The 13,941-nt window shown below is 36.3% G+C and overlaps 1 protein-coding gene across 3 annotated transcripts in view; it reads left to right on the top strand.

The window, feature by feature from the left end:
- The window catches only part of LOC129949031 (uncharacterized), a 173,595-nt gene that overhangs the window by 66,894 nt on the left and 92,760 nt on the right, over positions 1-13,941 (top strand). The window contains exon 1 of one of the 3 annotated variants that reach the window (XM_056060231.1): positions 13,002-13,529. The exons of the other annotated variants lie outside the window; for them this stretch is intronic. The gene's annotated coding sequence lies outside the window, so the exon portion shown is untranslated. Of the gene's footprint in view, positions 1-13,001; positions 13,530-13,941 lie in introns of those variants that run through there. 3 annotated transcript variants of the gene reach the window in all.

Genomic DNA, 13,941 nt, shown 5'->3' with positions numbered 1-13,941 from the left:
AAAACCAAAGTCTGCGGAACTTGGTGGAAATTTCAAGCTATCAAATAGGAATAGTGTTTTTTGTAGTAGATTTTCTCAAGGGATTTTTAGTAAACGTCAGTTAACTATTCCAAGAACATTTTGGTTTTATTCATGGAACATTTAAACCCATAGCTTAACTCTTATGGCTGAATCACAAACATGCTTCGGCTTCGTCTGCGTTACGGTGGGCCTGCTTCCAAAGAGCAAATATTTTGTTTGTTGACATTTTTCTACAGCTGTTGAGCTGTCAGACAAAGCAAATGTTCAGATAATGGAACTAAAGCTTTTGTTTGGAGTCACATTACGTTACATTGCGTTCTTTTCCTTACGATTGTCAAACGAAACGTGAGGTCGAAGCTCTATTTTGATAGCATGCATTGAATTCCTATGGCTGAATTCGTAAACGTCAGGCGAAGCAGAAGCTGACGCGTGTTTGTGATTCAGCCATTATTCCCTCGTTTAGTAATCACGCTGAATTAAGGTGGAATAGGTGTTTTTTTGTTATTAATTTGGCTCATAGAATTTAGGTTTATTGAGAAGCTTCATCTGGTTTTTAACCTATATCTTCAGCGTGGCTCACAATTGATCTACTTACACAATTTACTTTCCAGAACTTGTCTTCAGTTATAGTATTCATCTATCGAGAAGACCGTAAAACTCAACTCTCCTGGTTTTCCAATTTCTTTAAAAGCAGTTCTTGTTGAGAATGTGCTTGGGATTCCTTCCTCGAATTTCACCAATCTATTCATCAAAACTCCATTGGAGAGCTGAAAGAATCGGAAGCTCCGAAATAAATACCTCTCAAACGTCAAATTGATTGATCGCTCCATTACCTATGATTTTAAATCGCATTAATAATACTCCAGCAAAAAATTCAGTTGAAAGAAATAGCATATTAAGCCAGTCTGCATTTTTGTATATCTAACTATTAATAAATTTTGTTAAAAATTCCTAACCAGACAAAGCAAATAGTTGTTGATTTCATGGTCAAAATAAATTCCGTTAAATACAAAAAGTCTTAAATGACAAAGCACACACCAGATCAAATGTTTGTCTCTCAAAATAATCGAATGCCTGCCCCCCCCCCCCCCGCCAAAGCCTTCACCACACCTCTCCTCAAATCAAACAAACCTTTAAAAAAAGCTGTTCAAATAAATTCAATTGAAATCTATCATAAAAGAGTGAATAACCGATTAAGCTGCTATAAAAAAAATAAACAAGAAAAAAAAGACAACAATTTGATGCTTCAAAAACCCCCACCCCTCCTCTGGCGTTCCTCAATCTATTTTTTTTTGTAATCTCATCATAACCAACAACATCACCATCAACTCGCTTGGCATTATTTCTTCTTCCGTCGCGTCGTCGTTGTCGCTTGTCGCGTTAACGCTATAAAACCGCTCCATTGCCGTGGCCACAGCATTGCCAATTATCACCGAGATATTCAATTAATTTGTCTAAATTATATCCCTCATGGAGAGTATGTCTCCAAAATAAAAACAACAACAAAAAAAAAAGAACGCACACACAAAATACAAAATTGTGTCAGTAATGGCCCGTCATATAGCAGCCAAACCATTTCGTCGTGACATAATTGTGTTTAGTATTTATTTAAATGCTACGCCTTTTCGAAATTCCCTTTTTGTTCATTTTGATCTAATTTCCGATCCGATGATGATAAAAAAAATAAAAGAAGAATTGTTAAAAATACACAAACACGAAAAGCTTAATGTTAATTTATCTTAATTTGTTAATTTTCCAATTCAGCGAACCATCATTCTTTCATTCTTTGCTGCTGGAAAGAGTCTTACTATCTAGTTTTTTTTTGACGTTCGAAGTTGTTGATATTTTTGACGTTTAGACACTATCGCCCTCTACACACGATCTGATTGGTTATTTTTTTGTATTCTTTGCACACTGCTGTTTTATGTCTTTTATTTGTATTTTCGATACGATTTATGGTCTGTGAGCCTAGAAAATGAGTATTTTTGGACTCGGTGTTTTTTAGAAATAGTGCGTAATTTATCTGTCTAGATGTCTATCATCAGCCGCCTCACATCGTGCGCCATTTATAGCTTTTCCTGTATTATAAATTTTTGTTTTTATAGTTCGCCTCACACTTTCGATTTCATTTTTGATTATGGTTTCTCTTGTTTAGTTTATAGTTTGCCCAACTGACCAAGAATGGAAATCATGGTTAACTCTTATTTTCATTAATTCATTTTGACTACTTTCTGACGTTTATTTTTTCTTCATTTTGTTGTGTCTATATATTCTTGTTTTATTGTTTTTTGTTTTGTTTTGCTGTTTGTTTTACTAATCACAGCCTCTAGCTCATTATGTATGGATGATGGACAGGCATGGCTGGTTGTAGGTGAAGGTTAAACGCGTTTACTTGACTAGAATTTAAGTTTAAAACAAAAATATTTATAAACCTTGTTTTCCCTTTCGTTCTGTCTGTGAAGAAGTAAGAGAAACAAAAAACAAAAATAAGAATTAGACACCATCAGAATTTAGGGTAAAAAACAAAAAAAAAATTATTACCAATTACATTTTATTAAAGAGTAATGTCATTTTTTTGACGTGATCTGTCAGTTTGTCCTTTGCAGGGATGTTTGTTGTTGTTGGGTTTTGTTGATTGTACAATTAATATGTTGTTAGTTTTATTGACAGACAAAATAAAAAGTAGCAACGTAAAACCTTATTAACTTTATTTTTTTATTGTTACTCTTTTTGTTTCAATTATTTTGTATTTAGGGTATGACTGGAATTGTTAATGAAAAAGAAAAACAAAAATATTAAATGATTATGACACTATACTTGACGTTTTGGGTGAGTTATTATTTTTGTTAAAATGTTTTTTTTTTTCTTCTTCTTCGTATTCATTTAACTGTGGTAAAATTACATTTTACTCGGTGGCGATGATGATGATGATGATTGTGATGATGGGTTTTTGAGGTTACATAGTTTTTTTTTTTGATTCTGTTATAGGCCGGCCGTGATGTGATGATGTATTGTTTGATGGACATAAGGGCACGTGCTAAGTAGAGAAAGTGACAGATGGTTGGGTTTACATTTATAAAAAAATGAGGCTGTGGAATTTTATACCTTTTTTTGAAGCATTTTTCAGTAAAAATCACAATGCATTTCATTTAATCACCAATAAAAGTTATTCTTTTGATGATGGGTGTTGTTTTGGGCACAGGGTTATTATAGGTAGGTACATAGGTAATTTTTTTTTTTTTATTAAAGTGCTAAATGGTGTCGTACATAATTTAAATGGCTACCGGATATATCTACTTTTCGTAGCTATACAATCATTGAAAACGTTAATTGTTTCCTGATGATATGTAACCTTGGTTATTTTTAGGTAGGTACGATTATATATTTGAGTATGTACTTCTGTTTAATTAAAAATTAATACTTATTATTATGATAAAGTAGAAACTCTTTTTTTTTTGCAAATTACTTGGTTACTAATTGCATGATGGAGATATTCACATTCATAAATGTTTTGATGTCTTTTAATAACCACCTTCAATTTGAATTGTTTTCATTTGATTTTTGTTTTGAGAGTTTTTTTCTTACGATTAACAAATTTTGTATTTAACATTTCTTAAGATGTCTGCTATTTGTGTGATATTCTTTGATTGTTAGACATATCGAATAAACAAAAAGTTTTGAATATCGATGACTCAGAATTCCTGAAAAATAACTAGCTTTAAATTGAAATTAGTTCAAAGACTGCTGGTTCCGTGTTAAAATAAGAGTAAATACAAATTTGAATGATCATTTCTTAACTCTTAGCTTTCAAAAATGTTTTTTTTCTTTCTCAGAATGTTCGAAATTCAGTTAAGAACCAAGGAATGGTGGCTGAACGAACTCAACTTTGGAACACTTCTTATGTCATTTGTCAATTCAGAGTGAAAAATCAACATAAAGAGAATAAGGCCTGTTCATGAGCAAAGGACAATTAAAGCATCTTGCTAGGAACTGCGAACTGTGGGTGTTCGCATATTTTGACTTTTCTTTCACATGAGCTTTATTTTTACTCGCAGACAGCGACGAATTTTCAATTTATAATTACTCTTTTCAACAAACAAAACAAGAGTGGAATAATTTTAAGATTAAGTTGAACGCGCACAATTTATTTTCTGCAGTGTGGATGGTATGTGGAACGCGAATAGAGTTTGACAGTTCGTAGCAAACACACTGCAATTCGTTACTACCAAATTGTTTTTACAAAATTGTCTTGTTTTAGAGAACGAAATGCAAATAATTTTATTATCATTTGTGTCAATTGGTTTCTTATAATTTAAATGTGTTTTTGTTTGAAATTAACTTTTTGAAATGTGTTAAATCTCGTTTGTTCGCCCATTCGCCCTTAACATGAGAGCAACCAACGACTAACGAATGAACGAATCTAAGTAGATTATGACATTTCTTTCAAATGGCTTGTTTTTATCTGTCATTGTAGATGCAGAACAAAAGGGCCTTGCACATGAGAGCAAACAACGAATGCCGTGATTTTACATATTTCAAAATGTCAATTTCAAACAAAAACACATTTAAATTATAAGAGACCAATTGACACTTTTATTAGGATAATAAATAAAATTTGCATTTTGTTCTTTAAAACAGGAACATTTTGTAAAAAAAAGTTTGGTAGAAACGAACTACAGTGTAGTTGCTACAAACTGTCAAACTCTATTTGGGTTCTACATACCATCCACACTGCAACGAATAAATTGTTCGCGCGCAACATGCCACTCTTGTTTTGTTTTTGTGTAAAAGATCAAGGTTGAGGAAAATATGGAGAAAAGGGTAATTCAATTCGTCGATGTCTGCGAATAAAAATAAACTCCATGTGAACGAAAAGTCAAAATATGCGAACATTCACAGTTTGCAGTTCGTAGTTTGTGCCTCATGTGCAAGATGCTTTAGGATGAGATGCGCGGGAACATTTTATTCGTTGAAGTGTGGATCGTATGTAGAAAGCGAATAGAGTTTGACAGTTCGTTACAATCAGCAATTTGTGACCGACATATAGTTTTCTTGAATTTCTCTTACTACCTTAATATTAACTTTAGCTTTAGTTCTACCTTTTTGTTCACAATTTGCACAGATTAAAGGTTTTTAAATTCTTTAAAATCACATTTATTCATTCGTCGGTCATTGGTCGCTATACAAGTACAAGTCATCCGACTTTGTATGAATATAATTTCATGACTGACGTTTATTCATGAGTTATTTTTTTTTTGACATATTTCAGCACATTGGAAAGTTTCAATTTAAGCTTCTAATATATCATTTATAATTCAATTCGGGTGCAACATCTTAAAAATAATGAACGAGGAGTTGACAAATAAGTCAAGAAAAAAAAGTGTGCATATGCCTTAAGAATATATTGAAATTCTTATCATATAAAGTCGCTAACCCTGAGGCTCCACAAGAGTAAAATCCAATCCAGCTTCTTTCCGGAATCTCATCCGCAATCCATTGTTTTTTTTTACTTTGCATATTGTGTGTTGCAATGAGCAACTTCAAATGTCACATTTGACATTAGAAACGGTTAATCTGTTGTTTACTTTTTTTTTTAATTTACCTTAAGTGTCGGTAGTTATTGGTTTTGGGTAAATCAATTTCTCGAGTTAGTGGAGTTCATAATTTGAAGGCGTACCTTCTCAAGGACTTTCTATGAGAGGACGATGCAGACTATACGAATTTTCGTAGGATGTCGGCCGACAGCTTTGAAGCTGTTCTGTGCCTAGTAAAGATAACTTTTAGTTAACGATTTTAGGCACTTGGCGACAATTCGAACGAAATAAAATATTAGTTTCAAAAAGACTGTGAACACAAACGTCAAATTTGATGACAGAATTTTGATCCACTTAAAAAATCCAAACTGCGATGACCGGGTCATGGACTGGATGTTGGATTGTTAGTCTCTATTGGATTTTCTGATGACAATCCGATATAGTCATGCCATCAGAAATGCTCAATTTAAACCCCAAGTTATTTTATCAAATCATCAAATGCCAATAACTTTTGACATTTGTAGAATAGTCTGTAATTCAAGAAAACGTCAATTTGACAACTTTTGTGCCACCATGTTTTTTGAGCTATCGGTAATACAATTTTGACATCTTCAAAAAATGAAAGCGTGACTAATGTCAAAGTGATCCCTTGTAATTTATATATATCAAGAATTTAGACTCTGCAGGACCTGAACTATTATTTCTATGTGTCAGATTTGATCTTGCAGAAGATTGGTAGAAATGTATGGGCATTTCTGATAGCCAGCATTTGAATATTGACATTTACCTGACGTATATTTCTCCATAACCTCTAAATGTCAAATAATTCGCAACAAAAATCAACTAATTAAATGATTATCTGTTTAAAATTCCAAACTTATTATTCCCACGTGAACAAAAATAAAATAAAACCAAACCACAAATATTCAAAACCAATTAAAGATCTACACCTTACAAAGTCACTACGAGTATATGCGCTGCGCAGTGCTTCAAGGATGAGAACCATTAATTGGCAAAGCACCATGCCATATACCATTCCGTGCGTCGTTGTTCTCGTCGTCGTCGTTGTGGCCGCCGTCGTTGGCTCCACCCAAATAGACTTGCATTAATTGTTAGCAGATCATCGGTATGTGAACAGTAGATCAGTCTTCATTTACATAATGATAAAAAGTTGAAAAATGTAATGCAAATGTCTTGAATTTTTCATCGCTCAAAAAACATCTTTCCTTTCCTATAAATCTATGTCTTTTAAACATGGTCGTGCTTTTGAATGGGTTCTCCTTTATTAGACATGTTTCGATCTCAGTTTTTGGAAAAAAGAACAAAATTAGTTTCATTAGTTCCTTCATCACTAAACACAAAAAATCTTCATTCCTCTCTTAAATAATTTAGTTCCATTTTTAAATACATTCTCTCCCACTGTTCTGCTCAACAATAGCCACATAGCTTATATAGCCCAATAACACCCTCAATCCCCTATATGATCGATACCTATACTTAATTTAATTGCAACCATTTTTCAATTAAAAACAGAAAATTATAAAAAAAAAATAACCAAACCACGGAAACACATTAAGAGAACTTTTCATGCGGAGGAGGTTAAACATTAAAATATTGCCTTTTGTCATTTTTATACATCGCATACCTAACTTGCAGCCGCATCAAGCCGCAGAAGCCAGAAGCAGCCAAAAGCACAGACGAACTTATAAGTTATTCCTCAAAACCCCGTAACTCATATCATCGTCGTAGAAGTTGTCATATAGCTTAGCTATCGTCCGTCGTCGTCGTCCGTTCTTCCGTGCGTCTTGCTCGTCGTTGTAGTCAGACAGTTGGTTCCGTGTCCGTCAGAAGCAATATTCAAGGAGAGAACAATCAACCATCAATGTCGAAGATGACAAATCGAGGCCTGGAATCCTAATTAGTCACAAGCTCGCACATACTCCAAGCCAACTTTGTTAGTTTTTTGATTTATTTTTGTGTTGTTCCGCCGCCGCTCCACCACTACTTCTGATTGAGCTAAAGCTGGAGCTGGTTAAAGTTGTTTATGAGTGTTCCTTTGGACGGCTGATTGTGGCTCCCCAATGATGTAGTAGGTGATTGTGGGCGCGTGCTCATAAGACCCCAGGCCAGATTTACCTTAAATATTTTCTTGGATATATTAAAATAATTTTTATTTGTGGTTGGATCGAAAATAAGAAGAATGCATTTGGAATTCTTGATGCGAACTCGTCCGTTGTCGTCGTCCGTCAAACCAATAATAAAGACGACTTCGACGACAGTCCGAGGCAATTTAAGAATCATCTACTCTGATATACTGATATACCATTTTGGATGAGGAGGAATGCGTTGTTATCGACGACGGCATTCAAATGCGCACGATGTGCTCCCATAAGTGCTACCAAAGAACGCAAACGCAGCCCAGCAGCATTCGTCGCGTCGCGTCGCTCACTTGCTGACACAGAATTTATCTACCTTAAAGTTGTAACCGAGCTTGGCGAGCTGGCCATCTAAGTTAGTGCAAATTGAGACGACGACGAGGCTTCTGGACTGGAATACTAATGCCTGAGCTAAGCTTAGCTGAGACTGTTCTTCGGAACCAATTCACCTTCGATAACGACGACGACGAAGACAAAATGACTTGACTTGCATATATGAAGATGTGTTTGATGTTTTGTATAAGTTTGTCTCGATGCATTTGGGGCTAGAGTGCTGGCGAATCAATTAAAAACACAAAAAACAACTTTGAATATTTTATTTCATTTGCTGAATTCTGAAGCATCAGCACCTCTAATATCGTGTTCTTTGTTTAGAGACGAGGAACTTGTGCGTTTATTCTCGTTTTTGTTTTTGTTTTTGTTTTTGTTTTTGGGTTGGGTTTTTGATTTGGTATGGTATCAGCTATCGGGGACTTCTCAAGCTACTTAAGATTTTTCACAGGTGATGATGGTTTGGGGCGGATTTTTCGAATTTGGTGGCATGTGTCAGAAATGGCAGTCGTATTCGAGTGTAAGTTGTAACATATCCATATGATGTCCCATCGCCATCACATCATCGCATCAGCGATGCATAAAAATATGTCCTCACAATTATTATTATTAATCATGCTCGCTTGCGCTATTGGATCGCGGACAAATATGTATATAAACTTCGATTTGACTAATTTATGCAGACCGACTTTGTTGCATTATATAGTTTTTATTTTTCACATAAGCTAAATGATATATTCACAATCGCGTACTGGCAATGTATGTATATGCGGGGAGGCTGTTATGACTGACTGCATAGGGACGTGACATTAAAGCCAAAAGATCTTAATTGCGCGACGAAAGACCGCACCGGTCTTTGTTCGTTGTCATTTTTATCAACGACGTGAGCGTCTTTGGTGGCGGCAATTACAGACACACAAAAAAACACAAAAAAAAAATGGAAAGTGAGTCTGACATGCGGACATGGTCAATAATTTGGGATAAAGCTGTTAGACATGGTGTTTTTCGTTGTTAGACATAATTTTTTGTTCTGTCTTTTTGTTGTTTTTTGCATGGAAAGGTTATGCGTTTTGAGGTTTTGACGACAAACAAGTAACCTTTTGGTTAAATGACTTTTACATGATGCAAGTTATGTCTATGAAAACTATGTTTTTCCTCACTGCCTACATTTTCCGAATGGAACTTGGCTGTCAGAAATCGATGTTGAAAATGAGATTTTTTCGAATGTTTTATGAAAGTGGCGCCCAATTGGGGATTTAAAACATAACACTGAACTAAAACTCGTCTCTTAAATACAAAGTGTTTGCGATGTACTGAGCTGAGCTTATTATTTTTAAGTCTGAAAACGTCGAAGTTTATCACTCGACTAAGGGCTGTTTTAAAATGTCGGGTTGGTTGTCAAGTTTTCGCTCACTTGGTTCGATTGTTTTTCTCACGAAATGTTTCCTCCCGAACTCTCTCACACGCTAAAATAGCAGCGAATGCCAATTTGACAACTAATTCTGTTGTCGAAAATAGCTCACCGCAATTCATTTTCAGAATGGCATTTGCCTTTAAATAAATAAATTGGATGGCGAAACAGTCCGTTGAGAACTATGGTCTAGTGACTTACAACTCTCAACCCTTCCTGTCTACGAGTAATGTTGTCAGGAATGGAGAGGACCTACAGTTTATATGCCGAATCGGAACGGCTAATTTTTCATGACAAGAGTTACTCTTGGAGAATTTGTCAGTTCCCGTGAAAAGACTTTAGATGGCATAGGCAGGGATGGAACCCAAGACCTCTGGCATGACAGTCCAACGCCCTAACCATCATGCCACGGGTAATACACATTGGACTTTAATCAGCTGATTTTCACAGAATCATCTGCCAGCACGCAACGTCCGTAATGCTTGTAAAACGTAAAGTACGCATAGCAAACGTGTTATTAGAAATCGTCTTTAATCGCTGAATCATAAACACGCTTCTCGGCTTTGTCTGCGTTACGATGGGCCTGCTTTGAGGTTGCTTTGAATGACATTTCTGTTATTTCATTCCTCCAACGGGCAAATATTTTGTTTGATGACATTTCTTTACAGCTGTTGAGCTGTCAGAAAAAGCAAATGTTCAGATAATTGAACTAGAACTTCCGTTTGGAGTCACATTACGTAACATTACGTTATTTCCTTACGATTGTCAAATGAAACGTGAGGTCAAAGCTTCATTGTGATCGTATGCGTTGAATTCCTATGGCTGAACTCGTAAACGTCAGGTGAAGCCGAAGTGTGTTTGTGATTCAGCCATTACACGCTATATAAATTCATTTTCAGAATGACATTTTACTTTAATCAGCTGATTTTTACAGAATCATCTGCCATCACGCAAACGTCCGTAATGCTTGTAAAACGTAACGTACTTACGCAAACGTGTTATTAGAAATCATCCTCAATTAATCCAGTCAAGTTACTTAAAAATGTATCCTTATCCCACTCTACACTAGAAAAATAATCGCAGTACACATTCCCTCAGTGTTATAGTATGAATTATGTAAAGTCTTTTCATTATCGTTCATTTCTGTATTTCAATATAAAAAAGGATAAAATGGCGAATCAAGTGTCATTTTCACATGTAACTGTCATCTTGATACTATTCTTTCAAATTTTGTTTCCACCTCTGCAATGTATTACGTCAAATTTGTGCTGCGGCATGCGATATACTCTTTTGATGTAAGTGAGTGTCTAAAATTATTACTGGTCGAATAAATTCCATCCATGTTGCTTCCAATATGTTGCTAACGTTGCGTTGACGTATGTATTTGACAGCTCTGTGAAAGATGCTTGTAAGATTGAACTCTTTCTGAGGTGAATGGTTTTGACGTTTCGTTGTTTCGCTTAGAACCCTTATTATTCAAATCGAAGCGAGATAAAACATAAAACAAATGAAATGTCAAATTCTGTCGCCTCAAAGGAGTGGAATATAAAAATGCACACGTTCGTTAAGCTTTTGACATTTTTTTATCCGTCAGATCCGTCGTCGTTTGTTGATAAAAATGATTCTTCTTCCTTTATATTGATGAAAATCATTCATATTAAAACAGAAACAAAATATACAACAAAATCTGTCAAAATAGTAAATTTGACGAATCCGTTGCAATTACGCATTTGACGGACTTAATTGAGGGACTTTATGAAAAGTCTATAACGCAATAAACGAAGATGAAACTACTGCTATTACGTAATACCTTTTCAAGTACCTATTCTAAAGTTTCTATACTCGATCTTCATCATCACCGTTCGAACAAAGAAAAACTCTTATCAATGTGATAATATGCATGCATTTAAATTTTAATTCTATTTTCCATCTCCACAAGCTAAATAGCAGCTAGAATGCTACCAATGTCATTTTTCAAGGTCTTTTACTGCACACATACGTACGTATTTCTAATGAACAAATAACACAAAACGACACACGCGTGTCGCCAATGGGACGGCTATTACAACGCCAACGACGAGCGGAGTTGATAACAGAATTTTTTTTAACTAAATCCATCAGAAAATATGGTAAACATTTTGCAAAAACAGTTTTATTTTCTAACAAGATCTTACAGCAATCACTCAAGCTTTCAATTATCCATTAGAAAAAATTTACAAAAAAAAAAAGAAAATAAGAAAAATTAAGCTAGAAGAAAACAACAACAAATTCTTGCCATCAGCATGCACTTTGAAATCTCACGTTTTCCTCTCGCTCACTTATCATCCAATCCAACTTAACTCAACCAACGAACCATATACCAACCAAAAAGCAAAAACAACGATGACGACTTGCTAAAACTTAAAACATACGAAAACACAAAAATTTTCTTTTATTGTTGTTGTTGTTTTTGGTCTTCTTTTTCCCTTTTCATTCCTACCGCGCGACACAGTAAATTCCTCCATCTAACACCCAAAGCTAGCCAAGCCAAGCCAAGTCAGTCAGCCCAAGCAGCAAGCTAACCAGCGCAGCGCCAGAGCAATACCGCCGCCGCCGCTGCCACCACCAACCAACCCCCTTAATGGCGTCGGCCTGTCGCCGCCATTATTCGCCACCAAACTCACCAAACCCAAGCCCAACAACCACCACACACATTACACAGAAAGTTCTCTCCAAAAAATAAAAAAAACTTACAAATTGTGCCCGAAGGAGAAAAATAATGTGTGCTAGTTGTTGATGCCCACAATTATTTAGCTTAGAGCACATACTGATGCATACGAATGCACTGCTGCTTCATCTAAAAACATCATCACTTTGCTGATATCGCTTCAAGGTCAGTTTCAGCCTCAGCGTCAGCGTCAGCGTTAGCCACAGCCTCAGTAGCGCATTCTCCGGCATGCATGCTACCCGATCCTCCGTCTAACCTCTCTAACTCTCGCAAGACCTACCCACTCCACCAGCTCTATCCCCTATCACCTTCTTCCGCTTTAAGTTTTCTTTTACGACAAAGCTTCCGAAACCTCCCCCTTTATCGTCGTCGTTGTTGTTTGTGTCGAAAGTTGAAAGTCGAAACGAAAACTAACTTAACTTGCAAAGAATTTTCATATTCGTGCTGCCCCGACTGTAAAGGGGTTGAAAAATATTACGTACCGAAAGACTGCACTAAACCAAACCAAACCGAAACCAAAACCAAAACCCAAACCTAAACCAAATCGATCGCAGAAGGAAGGAAGAAGACGAGAAAGAAAACTTGCATATTACACTACTTCTCTTGCTTTGTTTGTTTAGATGCCTATGCAAAGTTTGTACGTCGTAAGACCATATACATGTTTATATACACAAAAAAATGTATATACACATGTGTATCTGTATCTACGTATAATTTTCTTTTGAATTTTCTACCACGATCACCAGCACCACCACCCAGCACCGATCACCGAATACCGATCACCGTCCACCGAGCAACGATCACCAACCACCGACCGCCGAACCGCAACAGCAACAGCAACAGTTCTCGTGGGGCGGCAGCGCAGCAGTACGTTGGGCCAGTCAAGTCAACCAGCAAGCCAGCCAGCACTCAGCAGTGCGATCGCCGCAGACTTCCTTTTTAGTTGGATCGCTGCCACAATCACAAGTGCAAGTCACAGAAGTCTCAGTGGAACCTAACCTACCAGCAGCAGCAGTTGTTGTGCGCCTTGCCTCTGCCTATTTACAGAGCTACAGAGTGTAAGCTAAGTAAACAGCCCTCTTCACGCGAAATCCAACCGAACTTTGTCCGAAGTAAACTTTGTCGTCGTCACGGCCTCGTTCATCGTCGTCGTCGTAGTCGCTTCGTCGTTGATCATCGAGCGTCGCGTGTTTTTCAAGCACTCAGTTTTTCCAAACAAAATTCCCATCTATCCCGCGTGCAATCTCATCGAGCACGAAAGCTTCTTCATCGAGCTAACATAAAAGCAAGTGATCTTCCTCCAAAGTGCAGCGGCAACGACAACAGCAGCGTTAGCGTCAGCGTCAGTGGAAGTGCTTTATTTTTTCTTTGTAAGTCATTTTATTATTATTTATAATTTTTAAACTTATCTATAATGCTTTGGGGTTGAAGTGAGAGAGGGGTTGGAAAAAAGCTTTACCAAGTTGTCGTGTTCAGATCATAGTAATAACACCAACAACAATCAAAAACAAAAACAATAACAACGTGACCTCGAAATTTTTGCTCGTCATTGTACCAGTTGCTGTGTTGCTGCTTCTGCTTCTGCTTCGTGTGGTGCTCCAAAAGGGGTGGAAAAATGCAACTAAAATAAGAAGAAGATAACTGAGAGAAGGAATATTCCTCTATCATTGTTTCTTATTTCTTTCTGTCTCTCTCTTTTTCTCTGTCGTTTCTTTTGATTTTTCCAAACCAGCACGTTTGCTAGTTTAAGAAAATAACAACAAAAGAAATAAAATTTCCAAA

The sequence above is a fragment of the Eupeodes corollae genome, chromosome 3 (genome assembly GCF_945859685.1).
Source record: "Eupeodes corollae chromosome 3, idEupCoro1.1, whole genome shotgun sequence".
NCBI lineage: Eukaryota > Metazoa > Arthropoda > Insecta > Diptera > Syrphidae > Eupeodes > Eupeodes corollae.
The sequence above is the reverse complement of the archived record's forward strand: the minus strand, read 5'-3'. Positions and strand labels throughout refer to the sequence as shown.